This window comes from Nicotiana sylvestris, chromosome 2 (genome assembly GCF_000393655.2).
Source record: "Nicotiana sylvestris chromosome 2, ASM39365v2, whole genome shotgun sequence".
Lineage (NCBI taxonomy): Eukaryota > Viridiplantae > Streptophyta > Magnoliopsida > Solanales > Solanaceae > Nicotiana > Nicotiana sylvestris.
This window is the reverse complement of record NC_091058.1, coordinates 169,767,707-169,787,961: the sequence shown is the minus strand read 5'-3', so window position 1 is coordinate 169,787,961 and position 20,255 is coordinate 169,767,707.

Below are 20,255 nucleotides of genomic sequence, written 5' to 3'. Positions count from 1 at the left end.
CATATATATATATATATATATATATATATATATATATATATATATAGCTTATATACTATATACTATATTATACTATATATATCGAATATACCTTGATATATAATACACTTAGTATATATACTATACTATACTATACTATACTATACTATTCTATACTATACTATACTATACTATGCACTAAGTATTAGTGCATTAGCTAATATTATATCGAATATAGCTATATATATATATATATATATATATACATATATTAATTGATATAAGTCGAGACATTTTAATTTATTGTTAATATATATATATATATATATATAGGTTATAAGTCGATGAATCAAATTACAAGTGTATCAATACCTAAAAGAACCTGTCCCTGTGTTCCGAGTGTTTCATGTTCTTATATATATATATTTATATATATAGACACACACGCACGCTTCGTAGTACTGCTTAACTGCATATATAGCATGTTAGAGTATATTTTAATCTATTCATCCTTTGTAATACAAAAGTGTTAGCGAGTTACATTTATATTATTTAGATAGTAAATACAAAAGTGATTTTTAATTTTGACCATTGTTAACCTGAAAAGTGACCAACTTTGTTCGCTAAATATACATAAATTTAAATTAGCGACCAAAGTTGGTCGCTAAATTTAAATCAAATTTATTTATATTTTATATAACATTTAAAATAATAATATAATTTTTAAACGTTAGAACTCGATCCCAGATTAGCGACCAAAGTTGGTCTCTATTTTCGTAAGCGACCAACTTTGGTCGCTAAATTTGAATTATATTTTTTTATATTTTATAAAAAAATTTAAATAAAAATATAATTATTAAAATTTTATAATTGGGTCCCATTTTAGTGACCAAAGTTGGTCGCTATCTGCTTACCCCTTAATTAGCGACCAACTTTGGTCGCTAATTTAAGTTATATTTATTTATATTTTATAATTTTTTAAAAATAATATTATAATTATTATAATTATATAAGTGGGTCCCCATGTAGCGACCAACGTTGGTCGCTAATCTCACTATACCTTTGACTAAGCAAGTCTGACCAGTCCGGTCAATATTTTGACAAAATTAGCGACCAAGATATATCAAATAATTATTTTATTATTTTCGCCAATTTAGCGACCAACTTTGGTCGCTTTTCTTGACAGACCAACTTTGGTCGCTAAAGTTTGGTCGCTTTTTTCCGGAATTCTTGTAGTGTGTCCTGATTAGTTTCAAAGTTCCAAACCAATGTGGTTATTACTACTTTGGTGTGTTATATTCCTAATTGTTTTCTATCTATGCTTCTGCTGTGCAACATGTAATTGACCCCTTGATTGCCTGTTGATACTTGCATGCTCATGACCATTGTTTGCTCCTAATCTTGCCTGTTATGACTATATTCTGTTACTACTTACTATTATGCCTAAATTCGACCATTTCTAGGTCCTTTAAAACTCTTTGATTTTGTGTACTCATGCTACTGAATTTGCACAAGTCTCTGCATCTCTTGGTGATATTATGTGATCTATTTGTCCCCTTTTCCCATTATCCTTGTGGGCAACTCTCCAATTTTTGAAAAAACTCTTTGAACTACTAATTTTCCTCTCCTTCCTGCACTTCACACTACTCCTAAAAATTAGGTCCTACCCCCTTCGTGTGAGTATTGCTTTGAGTACCCCTGAGTACCCACTGAACTTTGACACACAAGGATGATAATTCCACACTGCACATGTCCAACATTCTGGTAAGTGTTTCGGTGCTGATATTGGTTAGGGACCCAATGGGGGCCCTAGGGAGCTTTGCCGCACCTTGACCATGTCAAGGCTGTGAAACTTGAAAGGAGTGAGTTTGGAAGAATGGGCCTAATTGAAGGCTCCCTATAGAATAACTTCTTATTTTATTCTTTATTACTGTAATTCAGCTATCATTGGTTTGTAATAATTTGTAAACGAATGATTGGGGTTGAATAGTGAATATGAGGGGGTTATGCATGCTTAGTTTAAGTAATGGGTAGAAAACATGCTTATAGGACTCTATTTATTTATCTGCGCAATAGATAACATGTATAGGACATACATCTCACACATTAGAAATCATGTTCTAGGTTCTTTACTTTCAGCCTGTTGTTATATTCATTTCGTAACTATGATCAGTTAATAATAGGCAAACAACTGTTATAATGGCTACTGCTGCATTCTCATAATCATTAGCATTTAGAAATCATGTTTTAGGAACTCCTATGTGCATTAGACATCCTGTTGTTTAGGGTTTTATACTTGTCTGAGTTGCCATTGTTAAACGCCTCATTAGCATGCTTAATCTAATAATACAAGTATGGTTAACTGTTTGTTTATCCCTCTTACAACTAAAAAAATCGATATGCATGTTCACCCTTTAAGATAATTAGGCAACGCATACGACGCCTAGACAAATTTTAGGCCTAATAAGAATCGATTAATCATGTTTTACCGGTTTAAGACCAATCAGCCTCTTATAATTTTGAACTCTGTTGCTCCCATTCTTGCTGAAGTTCACTCAATTTGTTTTTTTAAAAAAACTCCCGCTATATCTGGAAACAAAATCTTGAAATTGTGCATCTATTTACTCTCACTGATTTTCTGATTCTTGTTCTATTATGTTTTCAAACTACTGGGTTACCATTCTCTGCCCAGAATCGTGCTATTTTGAATACTTGTCCAGCACCTTGTTAAGCTACTGTCACTACTTGATTTTCAAAAACCATGATTTAACTATTTTTTTATCTGTCGCTAAACTCAACTGCTGTTATCTATTCCTGTTTTCTGAAAACTCCCATCTTTGAGACCTTAAATGCGTTTGAGACGTGCTGATTACATGTTCACTTGTGGAGGGATATGTGAGCCTTTATTTGTCTTTGTATGCTCCCTTATGTGCAGTCCTATTTGTTATGTATGTCGCTTAGCATTTTATCCTTTAAACCTGAGGGTTCAGCCTACTCCTTACCCTATAGGATTAGTAGTCTCAATGCCTCCGAGACTGATAGGATTGGGGCGGGTAATAGCATGCAATAAGTAACTATACCATTTCGCGCTTTAATACCTTAACGGGGTGGGAAGGGTAGAATATGGATATGATGACCGGTGCGCTAATATCACGTGCAACCCTCTTCTGAGGAGTGATTGTTGGATATTGCATTGAAGTGATCCATATTAATCATAAACCTAGGACCCCCTTCCCTTTATTTGCTTTCACCTCTTCTTGTAAAACTATTCAAATCCTTTCTCATAAATTTCTGCCCTCTCTACTTGCCTTCAAAAGTTTTCAACCTAATTGCAATGTTATATGCGAGTCCTTATTTGAGCCTTGATTGTTTACTTATAAAGTCACAATTGTAACATGGTCGGGACCACACTAGTGGATCTTGAGGGATTCCTAACACCTTCCCCTCAAGATAATTTCTAGCCCTTACCCGAACTCTGGTTTTCCAACTCAAACCTTTCTTAAAAGTCCTAATACACTATAATCATTAGGTGACGACTCTTCAACTTCTAAGACCCAATTCTCGAAAGGGTATAGAATTGTCCTCCCAATGTCGTATACCCGATTTTGACCCACCCATAGAAAAAGGGGGCGTCGACAGTACTTTGTTATTCAGTTTTATCTTATGAAATTTTATTAATTAAATAGCTTAAAGAAATATTTAAATTGAAACATTGTTTTGTTTTTGTAGAAGAGTCGGCTTGCCTAGTTCCACGTTAGGCCCCATCACGACATAGTAAAATATCAACTGAGAGGGGACATGCGAATGGGAAAATATCATAAAAACGGCAAGAAGGAAATCACCAAATAACATCTTCCGAAATAAGCAACAATATAACCAAGTAAGGCAACAATCTGGAAATCAAATAAGGCAATAAAATAAAGATGACACGGTATCACACTTCATGTTTTTACTCTTGTCATCACCATGTAATGTCATAAATAAATGGCACGGTATCACCTTTCGTGTTTTTACTCTCAACCTCCCATAATATGATCTATGATGATAAATAATCAAATGCACGACATCACCCTTCATGCTTTAATCCTCACAACCTCTCAATATGTGATAGTGAATGCAAATAAGGCACGACAACACCTTCATGTTTTCAATTGTCCTCACCAAGCAACAATAAAAATCAAAATAACAAATGCAGGGCGAGAAGCAATTCACTTCAATTATAGCTCTATTATAACAAACTCAACTTTCAAAATTTCTAACATATTCAAAATAAACAATAAATATGAGGCGAATAATTAAAATGTAATAATCTAACCTAAGCATGGAGAACATAGTCAATGAAATATTATAATACAAAGAAATAATTTTCACCGCATGCTTTAACCCAATGACAATACATATATACTCGTCACCTCATATATACATTGTCCCCACACATAATACACGTAGAAAATAGAACAACAAGTCCTAATTCCTCAAGTCAAGGTTAACCACGATACTTACCTCGCTCTGCAACCAAATCAAGGCACAACCACAACTTTTCCTTTAGATCTCCAAACCAATCAAATCTAACCAAATATAGTTCAAATAATTCAAAATATGATTTAGAAACTACCCATGAGTGAAAAAGATTCAATCAATAATTTTGGAAAAAGTCAACAAAAGCCAACCTGGGGCCCGCTTGGTCAAAACCCAAGTGTCACGAACCAAAATCTACTATAGGTCGTGATGGTGCGTACCATCACCATCAGGAAAGCCCACGATAATTGATCAACTTAATTACTCATTTTATTACTTTAAAATCATAATTTCCCCTAATTAGATAATATGAAATAGAATTTGTTGATACCCAATTTTAACTCATATATATATATATATATATATACACTTTTAAAATAGCACATATGTAGTTACAAGAATGTATAAGCATTTTTTATAATTTTTATATAATGTTTAAAAGCTCCAAATTGGTTTATTTCTTCCCTTTTTATTTATAAAATTTCCAATAATTATCCTTTAAATTATTTTTGTGGTGATTTAGTCATATAAATTCTTTATTTATGCCAAAATATTGTTTAAATATTTTTAGTGCATTTTTTATAATTGCATTTACATTTTTAGGCTAAATTGCATATCTTTGCAATAATAGCCCTACTAATACATAATTACATTATTGATGCATAAAATGAACTTTTATATTTTTAAAATATTAAAAAATATTTTAAATCATTTTAGTATAAGAAAATATTTTTTTGGAAATCATTTATTATTTTTTGTAAATTATATAACTATTAAAAGTGACTATTTAAAACCTAGCCTATTTTATTTTCAATTTCAGCCTCAACCTAACCCAATTACCTGCCCAATTTCAATTAACTTACCCAGCCCAAACCCCAGCTACCCGATCCGGTCCCCGAAACCTTTTAATATCGGTCGTTGATCATAAAAATCAATGGCCACAAACGACCATTCATAAAATAAACCCAAAAGACCCCACAAACCCTATCATTCTATACTATCCACCGCCCTGAAACCCCTCTCTACTTTCAAAAGCTCTCAAAACCTAACCCTAACAACCTCACTAACCCTCGTCCATGGCCATCTCCGATGACTTCTCACCACTTCTCAGGCTTCCAATGGCCTCCCTCACGTTAATCTTGCCATCTCCAGGGCCCTCAAGGGACCAGGGCTAGTTGGCTTGCATTTATGGTTCCTCTCTCACCTGTTTCAGGCCATTCCAGTGTGATTCTGAGTAAGATCGTCCTATATTGACTACGATCTATGGTTTTCTAAGCAGGTTTCTTCACCTTTGTATGGTTCTCTTTGAAACCCTAATTTCTTTTCTAAACCTCTTAGATCTGTACAGATCTAAGATGATTTGGGTTTGTTTCATGTGAGTTTTACAATAACCTTAATATTCTTTACAAGAATCATATGATTTCAAGTGATTTTCATTTTTTCCTAGACTAGGGTTTCCGAATTATTTTTACAAATTGTTTGACGACTTTTTGTGTTTAATCTTCTGCTTCTCATACATTTTGCCTGATTTTGTAAGTCTGCTACAACCTTAGCCCGTTTGTACTGAAAGCCCTAATTTTTAGGGTTATTCGTTTGGTTTTTGAGTATTGGTACATCTGATTGTGTTCTTGCTTTGGGTTTTTGTGATTTCTCGTGATTGTCCTAATATGCTTCTACTGAATTTCTTAGTTCAACCCTTTCACTGATTCTATATGCTCATCTTGACTATTCGTGTTAAGACCTGTAACATTCTCCTTGAATTAGTGTCGTTCTAACTATTTGTTTTGTTAAAGTTATATGGAATCATGACTATTCATGTTCTACTTTATTTTATATGCTAAACATGCTGACTCTATGACTTTCTCTTTGATTATTCGGAATTCCTTGTTTCTTGGTTTGATTTGAACACTTTCCCTTAAACTTTCGATTCTTACCTCTCCACTCTATTTGATTGAATTGCCTGCCTTAATTATTTTTTCCTTACCTTGTTTGTATTTTGCCGATTCTTACTGATTTGTTTCCTTAATTAAAACTTCTATTCATTTACCCCTAATTACCTACTTTATACCTAAACCTTACTTGATTCTTTCCTTAAATACTTAGTACGCTTTACCGTTGATTCAATTGTCCATTGATTAAGAGAAGGACCTACTGATTTACATGTGACTTCTCTGATTTACTACTTAATTGATCTCTTACCTTATTTGTTAAGCTTTTGATTATTATATAAACCCTCTCTTATTTTAAGTTCAAAAACAACGAACACAAGTTCAAAGAACATACACTCACACTCAAAACTCTCCTTTCTTTCTCTGCTACTTGTGATAATCACTGATCTAGTTGGCTGCAAGCCAAGGCTAGATATTGAACTGCACTTGCTTTACATTCTGTGCTCTCTTCATTAACTGGTATGTCTCTAGTTAGATTTTGAAACTCAACTTTATGTGTTCTATGCCTATATATCTATGTTTGTTCCTGTATTAGTTATTCAATTTGGTTTCTTTGTTTGCTGTTATTAAGCATGTTTAAATTCTTCCTTATGAGTAATTAGCATGACTGACTTCATTTAAGTTCTTTGATATTTGTCCAGCATGTTTACCTAGTTCCCTTACCCCTCCCTTTAATTGGTATGACTTTGTTAGTTATTTAGTCTTCTAGTGCATTCAATTAGTACTGGTTATGTTCAATTCTGTCCAGTATATCTTTGTTGTCAACATGATTCTGTCACATTCTTTCTCTATGTCTATGACTAATTTGTTCAGTATACTCCTAGTTGTTCTGGATATTTGTTGTATCAGTCTCCCTGTTTATGTAGTCTCAACCCTATATGTTTCCCAATCCCCTTCACCCCTTGTTTGTAAGCCTGCTTGTTAAGTGAATCTGGGTAGTCCTTGATTAATTGGGTTGTTTGCTGAGTGTGTTTTCCTCAGAATGATTTCAAAACTACTACTCTTACTCTTAGCATTCTTCTAAAAAACTAGTCACTCCCAGTATTTTTTAAAAGAAAGTTGTTTCTGAATCTTTTCACTTCTAACTATTTTACCAAACTCTTTCAAAGTCATCATGCACTCTCACATTACTCCTAGAATATTAGGTTCTGCCCCTCTGGCATGTGTACTGCCTTGAGATCCTTGAAACCTCTCTGAACTCTGGCATGTCAGAGGTGACCTTTCCACACTGCACCTAAATTAGTTATTATTTGAGAAAAGGTCTATGTGTGAGCATTGCCCGGGATACTTGAGATCCTTAAGGAACTCTGACACACATGGACACAAAATTGGCTATGGAACTTTGGCATTTGAAGCTATTGGAGGTTTGGAAGTCATTTGGGCCTACTGTAGGCTCCCTATAGATTAACTTTTGTTCATTTATGTATTTAATTCATTGGTCTGTAATATTTATTGTAAACAATATTGGGGTGATTCGTGAAAAAGGGGTGGGTAGTTATATATATGTTGGGTAAATCGGGTAGATGTCATGCCTATAAGGTTGTGTTAATTCAAATGCATTTGCTATGTTTGCTTTACTTCCACAATATTAGAAACCATGCCCATAGGATCTAAATGGCTTTAATAACTAGATATCATGCCTATAGGGATTAAAATCAGCTCTAATAGAAATCATGCCTATGGAACTTAAAATCAGTTTAGTTAAACAAATCAGTTTAATTCATGTTAGTTCATTCTGAATTGGTTTAATCAACTGTTTGTTTCTTTAAATGAGTTTTCAAACACTGCCTTAAATCAATGTCGCTAGAAAGTATGTCTATAGGATCTCAAGTTGTCCATTTTAAAACTAATCACTGTTTTACTGCATTCCTAATCAATATAGATACCATGCTTTTAGGACGTCACCGTTATGCGCTTAGGCAAGCCTCTAAGGCAATTTAAATTCTGCAACTATAAAATTCTGCTTTGTTATTTGAGACTGTGCAGATTTCACAGGTCTAAAATTAGTAGGCAAGCTAATAGGTTTTTGACACTTGGTCCTAATTCATGCTATATACTTCCTGCTCAACTAGATATCATGTTCTAAGTTTTGTTAAATACTTGAAACAATTGTCTGAGACGTGCATTTATTTGTTCTGCTTGTGGAGGTAAAAAATGTGAGCCATTACTTGTTCCTTCTTTATGTGCAGTCCTAACTGTTTTGATTGGCGCTTAGACTTTTCTCCTTTAAATAATTCAGGAGGGTCTAGAACTGTCCAAAAGTAGAGGTCCTAAAATACCTCCAGGGCCAGGAGGAAGGGACGAGTAGTGCACACATAGGACATTTTCAAGGTTGCTAGAGCACTTTAGGCTATGACCAAGGGGAGGGAATTGGGTAGTAAGGATATGATGACTACGCGTTAATGTCACGTGTAGCCCCTCATTGAGGAGTGATTACCGGGCATTGCTGTCACGACCCGAATTTCAGACCCTCGAGAGCCGTGATGGCGCCTACTGGTGAAAGCTAGGCAAGCCAAATTATCCTAATTACTTAACTTTTTTTCCAGTTTTAAACCATTATCAGTGATGAGTCGATATCATGCAAATAGCGAAAATAATTAAGCGGAAGTCAAAATCTGACAATTTATCTTAATACAAAACTTTGGAAGTCTAAATACAACTCTACCCAGAATTTGGTGTCACAGCTTCACAGACGGTCTAAGAATACTACATACAAAGTCTGAAAGATAAAATAAACACTGTTTCTGAACTGAGTAAAGGAAACAGGATAAAGGAAAATATAGGAGGTGACGCCAAGGCCTGCGGACGTCTACAAGACTACCTCGTGTCGCCTGTGTGGGCTGAAGATAGCACCCTCACTGCGGTCCAAGCACTCCGGTATCAATATCTACACACAGTGCAGCGTGTAGTATCAGCACAACCGACCACATGTGCTAGTAAGTGCCTAGCCTAACATCGGCGAAGTAGTGACGAGGCTAGGACCAGACTACCAAATAAACCTGTGCAATATAGCGTACAAAAATAATAGGAAGCAGATAACAATAATGACAATGATGATCAACCAGTGGTGTAAATAGCAGGCCACAATAACACCATAAATGTTTCTCAACAAATAATAGATACAAGTGCAATCAATTTATCAAGTCCTTCAAATATAAATCTTTTGCCTATAAATCCTTCAAGTAATAATCTCTAAGATAATATGCTTTTCAATGAATATATTTCAAATATATTTCCTTTAAAAAAATATCTTTCAAATAAGCATCTTTCGAATATAATTCTTTCGAGTAAATGTCACCTTGAGACGCCTCATTCACTTAATATAAAGTAGAGTACAACTTCCAACCCAATTAGAAAATCAACAAGGAAAGATGAAGTTATTTTTAGAAATAATTTGATAAAGAAGGTACTCTTTTCAATTAAAGTACAATATCGAATGAATCCTTTACCTTTAATACGAGAAATCAATAAATCAAAACATAGTAGAAATTCCCTTTTAAGTAAAGTACAACCTCAAATGGTTTAAGGAAAATTTAGTTGAGAAATCAATTGAGTTAAAAATGTAACAATTGTTGAAATTTGGAGTATTGAATATATATATATATATATATATATATATAAAGCTAAAAACAAAATATCAAGAGAATTATAAAGGAATCAAAATCCAACCACTAACAAGAATAAGGAAAACAAAGGCATATTTCACTTTCTTTTCACATCTTGTTGCAGGCGTACAACCCGATCCCATTTCCCGTATCTCGTGGAAGGCGCGCCACCCGCTCCCATTTCATGTATCTCATGGTAGGCGTACCACCCGCTCCCATTTCATTATATCTTGTGGTAGGCGTACCACCCGCTCCCATTTCATTATATCTTGTGGTAGGCGTACCACCCGCTCCCAATTACAAGCCAACAATAATCACAAGGAATCCCGGCAAGGGAACAAGAGCAATATAACAACTTTCCGGCAAGGGAACAATGATATTTCAACAACATCCCGACAAGGGAACAATACTATCAAAACAAACATCCCGGCAAGAAAACAATAATATCAAACAAACATCCCGACAAGGGAACAATAATATCAAACAACATCCCGACAAGGGAACAATGGTGATAATAACATATGAAGCGCAATAAACCACAACAGAGTCATAACAATTATAATACAAGACTCACGGGCATGCTTGACACCAATGTATAGATACTCGTTACAATGCCTATACGTCGTACTCCGCAATTAACATGTAGCAAATAAGACACAACTCCTAATCCCTCAAGCTAAGGTTAGACCAAACACTTACCTCGCTTTGCAACCAATTCAAAATTTCAACAAGCTTTTGCCTCGCGAATTCGTTCCCGAAATTCTCAAATCTAGTCATAAGTAATTCGATTCAGTCAATAAAAATTATAGGAATTAATTCCATATGAAATTCTACATTTTTCGTTAAAAATCCGAAATTGCACTAAAAATTCACCCGTGGGGACCACGTCTCAGAACCCGACAAAAATTACGGAATATGAAACCTCATTCAACCACGAGTCCTATATACCAATCTTACTAAAATCCGACATCAACTCGACCCTCAAATCTTCAAATTAAACTAAGAGTGTTTTCAAAATTTTCCCAACTAAAATCACCAATTAAATGCCAAAACTAGAAAAAGATTCGGGTAATCTAACCAAAATTAAGTTAATAACACTTACCCCGTTGTTTTCTCTGAAAATCTCCCGAAAATCGCCTCTTCCCGAGCTCCAATTCGCTAAAAATGGAAAATGGGACAATGTCTAGAAAAATTCCGGGTACTGTTCACGCGTTTTTCACGGGGCACTGTACACGATACTGTTCACGGTACTATACGGCACTGTTCACGGGGTACTGTACACAATACTGTTCACGGGGTACTATTTCTGCAATTTTTCTGTTTCCTAAGTCCGAAATCACTCTGAGACACCTCCGAAACACTCCCGAGCCCTCGGGGCTCCTAACCAAACACATGCACTAACTCAACAACATCCTACAAACTTAACCGTGCGATCAAATCGCCAAACTAACATCATATACCACGAATTAAGCTTTAATATCCAAGAATTCTTTCAAATTTTCTTAAAACATCAAATTTTCCATTTTGAGTCCGAAACACGTCAAACGAAGTCCGTTTTCAACCAAACTTTATAAAAAGTGCTTAAACCATATATAAGACCTGTACCAGGTGCTGGAACCAAAATACAGGCCCGATACCATCACTTTCTAATCAAATTTCATTTCCATTTTCCTTAAATATTTTCAGAAAATAATTTTTACTAAAAAATTCATTTCTCGGGCCTGGGACCTCGGAATTCGATTCCGGGCATACGCCCAAGTCCCATATTTTCCTACGGACCCCCTGGGACCGTCAAATCACGGGTCCGGGTTCGTTTATTCAAAATGTTGACTGAAGTCATAGTTATTCATTTTAATATCAAATCTTAGCAAATTTTCACAGAATTTCATATTTGAGCTTCTGGCTATGCGTCCGGACTGCACACGTAAATTGAGGCAACTATAAATGAGGCTTTCAAGGCCTCAGAAGCTCAGAATGGATAAGAAAACAGGTGATGACCCCTTTGGGTCGTCACATTCTCCACCTCTAAAACAAACGTTCGTCCTCGAACGTACTAAGAATTATTCTCAGGTTACCCAATTGGTGCTTTTACTTCTGCACAAATATTTACGATTGATCCCACATTATCTCATTCGACATAAGTCCGACAACACCATTTCAATTGAGATTATTTTCTTTATCCATATTTGTAAACTTCAAGACCAAATTTGTTACACTCCAATCATTCCTAGAAAGTCCGATTTTTACGTTAACACACGATATTAGTCCCGACTGGCTATAGCAATCCGTGCCTATGCACCCATCAAATACGGGGTATTACATTCTCCCCCACGTAGGGTCATTCGTCCTTAAATGAGAAGTAGAGTCCGTCTTCAAGCACATAATGTAACTTATCTCTTTTTTTGCACATCTCAATATCCCAAATTTTTCTAACTCCCAAATTTTTCAGAAATTTTGGCAGAGTCTCCCCTGTAATTGGAACAATCCACCTGTCAGAGTAACACCAAAACAACTCCTAACAACATTTTCACAACTCAACAAATCACCACAATGTATTATCAATAACACCAATCTCCGCATTACAAGTGTGACACTATCATAAAGATATTTCGACCTGAAACACATCATATGTATGACCTTAACCACATCTCTGGTTTCAATAATGGTACATAATCGATTACAAAATTGCCAATTAACTTCATGTTAACAACTTCTTGTTTCAAGCTTTCACTTTTCTAACAACGTAGCATGAAGACCTCATAATTACTTACCCAAATTAACGAGTCACATTTAACGCCACCTGGGTACACACCTTGTAGGCTAAAACTCAATAATTACAATACAATTTGGCAAATTATGCACAAAGATATTCATGCAAGAATTTTCAAATAAGCCTCATAGGCATGACCAGATACAGTGCAAAATATGATGAGACATAGGAGTACGTAGACCTTGGATCAAACAAAACTGAAGCACCTTTGCCACAACTAGAATAATACCTGTGATAATTGCATCGGAAGCCTCAGCCTCGAGCCTGGCTGGTAGAGCATAACATCGGGGCTGGGCCCCACCACCCTGAACTATATCTCTAGGACGACCTGCTACTAGCTGGCCTCCACCTCTAATACCTCTACCCCCACCTCTAGCTGGCTGGGCGGGCCGTGGAACACTCGGTGCCTGAACCATGGCACGAGAACCCTGATGCTGAGAGCTACTCGGTGCTCGAGGGCAATACCTAGCAATGTGCCTTGTGTCGCCACAAGTAAAACAAGCCTTCGGCTGCTGGGGCTGATGACCCTGGAAACTCTGAAGCGGCGGTGCACTGATAGGAGCTGGTGGTGCAATGTAGGGCTGCTGATCAGAATACTGCATATGGGAACCACGACCACCTGAAGTACCGTGAGAAACCTGAAGTGCTGACTGAAAAGGTCTAGAAGGATGGCCTCTATCATATGAATCCCTACCTCCAGATGAGGTACCACTGAATCGGCCTGAATGACGAGGCCTCTTGTTAGACCCCTGACCACCTCACTGTAATAGAACCATCTCAACTCTCCTGGCCATATTGGCCACCTCCTGGAAAAAAATCTCACTCCCAGTATCCTTGGCCATCTGAAATCGAATCGGCTGAATAAGTCCCTCAATAAACCTCCTCACCCTCTATCTCTCGGTGGGACGTATGATAAGAGCATGACAGGCTAAGTCAATAAATCTGGTCTCATACTGAGTAATAGTCATAGAACCTTGCTGGAGACGCTCAAACTGCCTCCGATAGATCTCTCTCTGAGTAATAGGGAAAAATTTCCCCAGAAATAGCTGAGTAAACTGATCCCAAGTCAAAGCTGGTGATCCGGTTGGTCTAGCCAAACAATAGTCTCTCCACCAAGTCTTGGCGGATCCAGACAAGCAAAAAGTAGCAAAATCGACCTCATTGGTCTCAACTATCCCCATGTTCCTGTGAACCTCATGACAGCTGTCTAGATAATCTTGGGGATCCTCAGAAGATGCACCGCTGAAAGTAGTAGTGAAGAGCTTGGTGAACCTGTCCAATCTCCACAAAGCATCAGTAGACATAGCTGCTCCATTGTTAGTCTGAGCTACCATGCCCGGCTGAACTGTTGGAGTCTGAAACTGGGGAGCTACCGGCTCCGGAGTGCGAGTAGCAGGAGTCTGGGTTCCTCCTCCAGCCTGAGAGACGGCTGGGGCTACAGGAAGCAATTCTGCCCGGGTGATACTTTTCATAAGGCCCACTAGACGGACTAGAGCATCCTGGAGTACTGGGGTAGCAATAAACCCCTTTGGGACCTGAGCTGGGCCCACCGGAATTACTGGGGCCAGAACCTCATCATCAAAGTCAACCTGAGGCTCCGCCGCTGGTACCGCTGCTCTGGGCTGAGCTCTGCCCCTACCTCGGCCTCTAGCACGGCCTCGCCCTCGCCCTCTAGCACGGCCTCGCCCTCGCCCTCTGCCCTTAGTGGGAGCTGTTGCTGGGGGATCGGGATGCTGGTCAGTGGATTAGGAAGCGCGTGTTCTCGCCATCTACGAAAGAACAGAATAGAAATTCAATTAGTATTGAGAAACCAAACCGCACGAGAGGAAAGAATAAATGTGAAGTTTTTTCCTAACTTTGTAGCCTCTGGGGGATAAATACAGACGTCTCCGTACCGATCCCTCAGACTCTACTAAGCTTGTCTGTGAATTGTGAGACCTATGTAACCTAGAGATCTGATACCAAGTTGTCACGACCCGGATTTCAGACCCTCGAGAGCCGTGATGGCGCCTACTGGTGAAAGTTAGGCAAACCAAATTATCCTAATGACTTAACTTTTTTTCCAGTTTTAAACCATTATCAATGATGAGTAGATATCATGCAACTAGCGAAATAATTAAGCGGAAGACGAAATCTGACAATTTATCTTAATACAAAACTTTGGAAGTCTAAATACAACTCTACCCAGAATTTGGTGTCACAACTTCACAGATGGTCTAAGAATACTACATACAAAGTCTGAAAGATAAAATAAACATTGTTTCTGAAATGAGTAAAGGAAACAGGATAAAGGAAAAGATATGAGGTGACGCCAAGGCCTGCGGACGTCTGCAGGACTACCTCGTGTCGCCTGTGTGGGCTGAAGATAGCACCCTCACTACGGTCCAAGCACTCCGGTATCAGTATCTACACACAGTGCAGAGTGTATTATCAGCACAACCGAACCCATGTGCTAGTAAGTGCCTAGCCTAACCTCGGCGAAGTAGTGACGAGGCTAGGACCAGACTACCAAATAAACCTGTGCAATATAGCGTACAAAAATAATAGGAAGCAGATAACAATAATGGCAATGATGATCAACCAGTGGTGTAAATAGCAGGCCACAAGAACACCATAAATGTTTCTCAACAAATAATAGATACAAGTGCAATCAATTTATCAAGTCCTTCAAATATAAAACTTTTGCCTATAAATCCTTCAAGTAATAATCTCTAAGATAATATGCTTTTCAATGAATATATTTCAAATATATTTCCTTTAAAAAAATATCTTTCAAATAAGCATCTTTCGAATATAATTCTTTCGAGTAAATGTCACCTTGAGACGCCTCATTCACTTAATATAAAGTAGAGTACAATTTCCAACCCAATTAGAAAATCAACAAGGAAAGATGAAGTTATTTTTAGAAATCATTTGATAAAGAAGGTACCCTTTTCAATTAAAGTACAATATCGAATGAATCCTTTACCTTTAATACGAGAAATCAATAAATCAAAATATAGTAGAAATTCCTTTTTATGTAAAGTAAAACTTCAAATGGTTTAAGGAAAATTTAGTTGAGAAATCATTTGAGTTAAAAATGTAACAATTGTTGAAATTTGGAGTATTGAACATATATACATATATATATATATATATATATATATATATATATATATATATAAAAGCTAAAAACAAAATATCAAGAGAAGTATAAAGGAATCAAAATCCAACCACTAACAAGAATAAGGAAAATAAAGGCATATTTCACTTTCTTTTCACATCTTGTTGCAGGCGTGCAACCCGATCCCATTTCCTGTATCTCGTGGCAGGCGCACCACCCGCTCTCATTTCATGTATCTCGTGGTAGGCGTACCACCCGCTCCCATTTCATTATATCTTGTGGTAGGCGTACCACCCGCTCCCATTTCATTATATCTTGTGGTAGGCGTACCACCCGCTCCCATTTCATTATATCTTGTGGTAGGCGTACCACCCGCTCCCATTTCATTATATCTTGTGGTAGGCGTACTACCTGCTCCCATTTCATTATATCTTGTGGTAGGCGTACCACCCGCTCCCATTTCATTATATCTTGTGGTAGGCGTACTACCCGCTCCCATTTTATTATATCTTGTGGTAGGCGTACCACCCGCTCCCAATTACAAGCCAACAATAATCACAAGGAATCCCGGTAAGGGAACAAGAGCAATATAACAACTTCCCGGCAAGGGAACAATGATATTTCAACAACATCCCGACAAGGGAACAATACTATCAAAACAAACATCCCGGTAAGGGAACAATAATATCAAACAAACATCCCGACAAGGGAACAATAATATCAAACAACATCCCGGCAAGGGAACAATGGTGATAATAACATATGAAGCGCAATAAACCACAACGGAGTCATAACAATTATAATACAAGACTCACGGGCATGCTTGACACTAACGTATAGATACTCGTTACAAAGCCTATACGTCGTACTCCGCAATTAACATGTAGCAAATAAGACACAACTCCTAATCCCTCAAGCTAAGGTTAGACCAAACACTTACCTCGCTTTGCAACCAATTCAAAATTTCAACAAGCTTTTGCCTCGCGAATTCGTGCCCGAAATTCTCAAATCTAGTCATAAGCAATTCGATACAGTCAATAAAAATTATAGGAATTAATTCCATATGAAATTCTACATTTTTCATTAAAAATTCGAAATTGCACTAAAAATTCACCCGTGGGGCCCACGTCTCAGAACCCGACAAAAATTATGGAATATGAAACCTCATCCAACCACGAGTCCATTCATACCAATTTTACTAAAATCCGACATCAACTCGACCCTCAAATCTTCAAATTAAACTAAGAGGGGTTTCAAAATTTTCCCAACTAAAATCACCAATTAAATGCCAAAACTAGAAATAGATTCGGGTAATCTAACCAAAATTAAGTTAATAACACTTACCCCGTTGTTTTCTCTAAAAATCTCCCGAAAATCGCCTCTTCCCGAGCTCCAATTCGCTAAAAATGGAAAATGGGACAATGTCCAGAAAAATTTCGGGTACTGTTCACGCGTTTTTCACGGCACGATACTGTTCACGGTACTATACGGCACCGTTCACGGGGTACTGTAAACAATACTGTTCACGGGGTACTATTTCTGCAATTTTTCTGTTTCCTAAGTCCGAAATCACTCTGAGACACCTCCGAAACACTCCCGAGCCCTCGGGGCTCCTAACCAAACACATGCACTAACTCAACAACATCCTACAAACTTAACCGTGCGATCAAATCGCCAAACTAACATCATATACCACGAATTAAGCTTTAAAATCCAAGAATTCTTTCAAATTTTCTTAAAACATCAAATTTTTTATTTTGAGTCCGAAATACGTCAAACGACGTCCGTTTTCAACCAAACTTTATAGAAAGTGCTTAAACCATTTATAAGACCTGTACCAGGCGCCGGAACCAAAATACGGGCCCGATACCATCACTTTCTAATCAAATTTCATTTCCATTTTCCTTAATTATTTTCAGAAAACAATTTTTACTCAAAAATTCATTTCTCGGGCCTGGGACCTCGGAATTCGATTCCGGACATACGCCCAAGTTCCATATTTTCCTACGGACCCCCTGGGACCGTCAAATCACGGGTCTGGGTTCGTTTATTCAAAATGTTGACCAAAGTCAAAGTTATTAATTTTAATATCAAAACTTAGCAAATTTTCACAGAATTTCATATTTGAGCTTCCGGCTATGCGCCGGGACTGCGCACGCAAATCGAGGCACCTATAAATGAGGTTTTCAAGGCCTCAGAAGCTCGGAATGGATAAGAAAACAGGTGATGACCCCTTTGGGGCCGTCACAGTTGCGTGGGGTAATCCTGTAGGCTAACCAACCTAGGACCCCTCTTTCCCAATTCCTGATGTTTAAACTTTACTTTTCTCTATGTATGCAACTTATTCAAGTCTTTTCCTTTTGTCTCATTAATTGAGTCATACAATGTCCAAAACATGCCTTTATTTGCAAGTATGTGTTTAAACTATTTATTTGATAAAAAGACTAATTCAAATAAGTATAAGTTCATCTGGGACCCACCGTTGTAGACCGAAAGGGGTGCCTAACACCTTCCCGGGACCAAAATTCAAATTCAATAACAACAAAGTCAACCTATGGTCAAACCTAGAAAATTTAAAAACCTTTAATTTACTAGCTTTCTTCAAGCTATTGATAGAATTATTAAGAATTTTATCTAGGGAACCACGGATAGCAAAAAAAAGCTACATCTTCTCAAATATGACACTGTCATAATGGGTAAATCCAATAGGGGGTTAGGAGTCAAAAAAGCCCGTTCCTAAAATAAAGTACTTCTAGCAAGTCTTGCTTGGAGACTATTAAACTACACTCATTCCCCCTGGGCTAACCTTCTTATAACTAAGTACATCAACAACTCTCCTAAGAATACTTCTTTTATATGGAAGAGTCTAAAGATTGGTTGGGACATTTTCTCTAAAGGTATGACCTAGACAATTGGTGACAACTCTTCTCTTGATATTTGGAACTGTCGATGGATTCCCAATTGTCAACCACTCCGCAAACTTCTAGTAGGGACTCTAAATAACTCAGACCTAATTCTCACACCCAAAGACCTCCATCAAAATAATACTTGGGTTCTTAATAAAATTTCCTTCGACATTCCTCGTACAATAACTGATAAAATTAATTCTATTATTATTTCTTCCATTAGCCACGCAGATAGGATTTACTGGGGAGAAGCCACTAATGGTTCCTTCACTACCAAATCATGCTATAAGATCATCAACGAACCTTGTAGTGATCAAAAGCACATAGATAAAACTTTGACTGGATTTGGACCCTTAATTGTCCTAACAAAATAAAGTTCTTTCTATGGCTTTGTTACCGTGAGAGAATTCCGTGTAGAAAATATTTACAATACATTGGCATTAATATAGACTCAACTTGCACATGTTGTCGCAAGGGGGAAGAAGATATCGAACACATTTTTCTACGCTGTATTTTGGCTAAGAATTTTTGGCACTCACTGTTACGTCAGCCACCACATTTTTTCATAAACAATCAAAATGATCACTGGTTACTCTACCTAAAAAATTTGAACCCCCTTGATTTTAACCTACTCACAATGCCCAATATACTAAACTGGGAAGACCTCTTTCCATTCATCATATGGAACCTTTGGCTAAATAAAAATAGTAACAACATTAATAATACCTCTCACCCTTTATCAATTTCAACAATTGTGAAACATGCCCTAGAATATAAGCTCTTCACTGATAGGGAAAATAACACTTCAAGAAGAATTCCCGTATGTATTAAATGGCATGCACCTTCAATAGGATGGTTCAAACTTAATGTTGATGGTACTTTTTGAAGTGCTACACAATCTCAGGGATAGACGGGCTCATCAGAGATGTTGATTCAAAATGGCTTCTTGGATTCATAAAGTCAATACACACAGATTCTCCTATTCATGCAGAACTCTAAGCAATCCACCAAGGATTAATCTTTGCAACAGTTAGGGGTGTACATGGACCGGGTTGGTTCGATTTTTATCAAAAACGAACCAAACCAACTATATCGGTTTGGTTTTGTCGGGTTTTCGGGTTTTTTTGTTACATGAATATTATTTCAATTTTACTTTGTTAAAGTTATAGATAAAACTTTGATAAGTGAATATATGTTTAGTAAATATGAAAAAAAATTGACAAACATATGATCTATTAAAATATTCTAATGGGAGAATTTTTTTAGTAACACATGATAGTTATTATCTTAGTCGTCTAACAATAATTTTCGTTAATTTACGCTTTCAAGGTTAATACATGAGAGTGTCCCAAATATTTCTACATTTTCTAAAGAAAATTCACTATAAAGTCTTAAAAATATAAATAAATTTTATATATTTATATG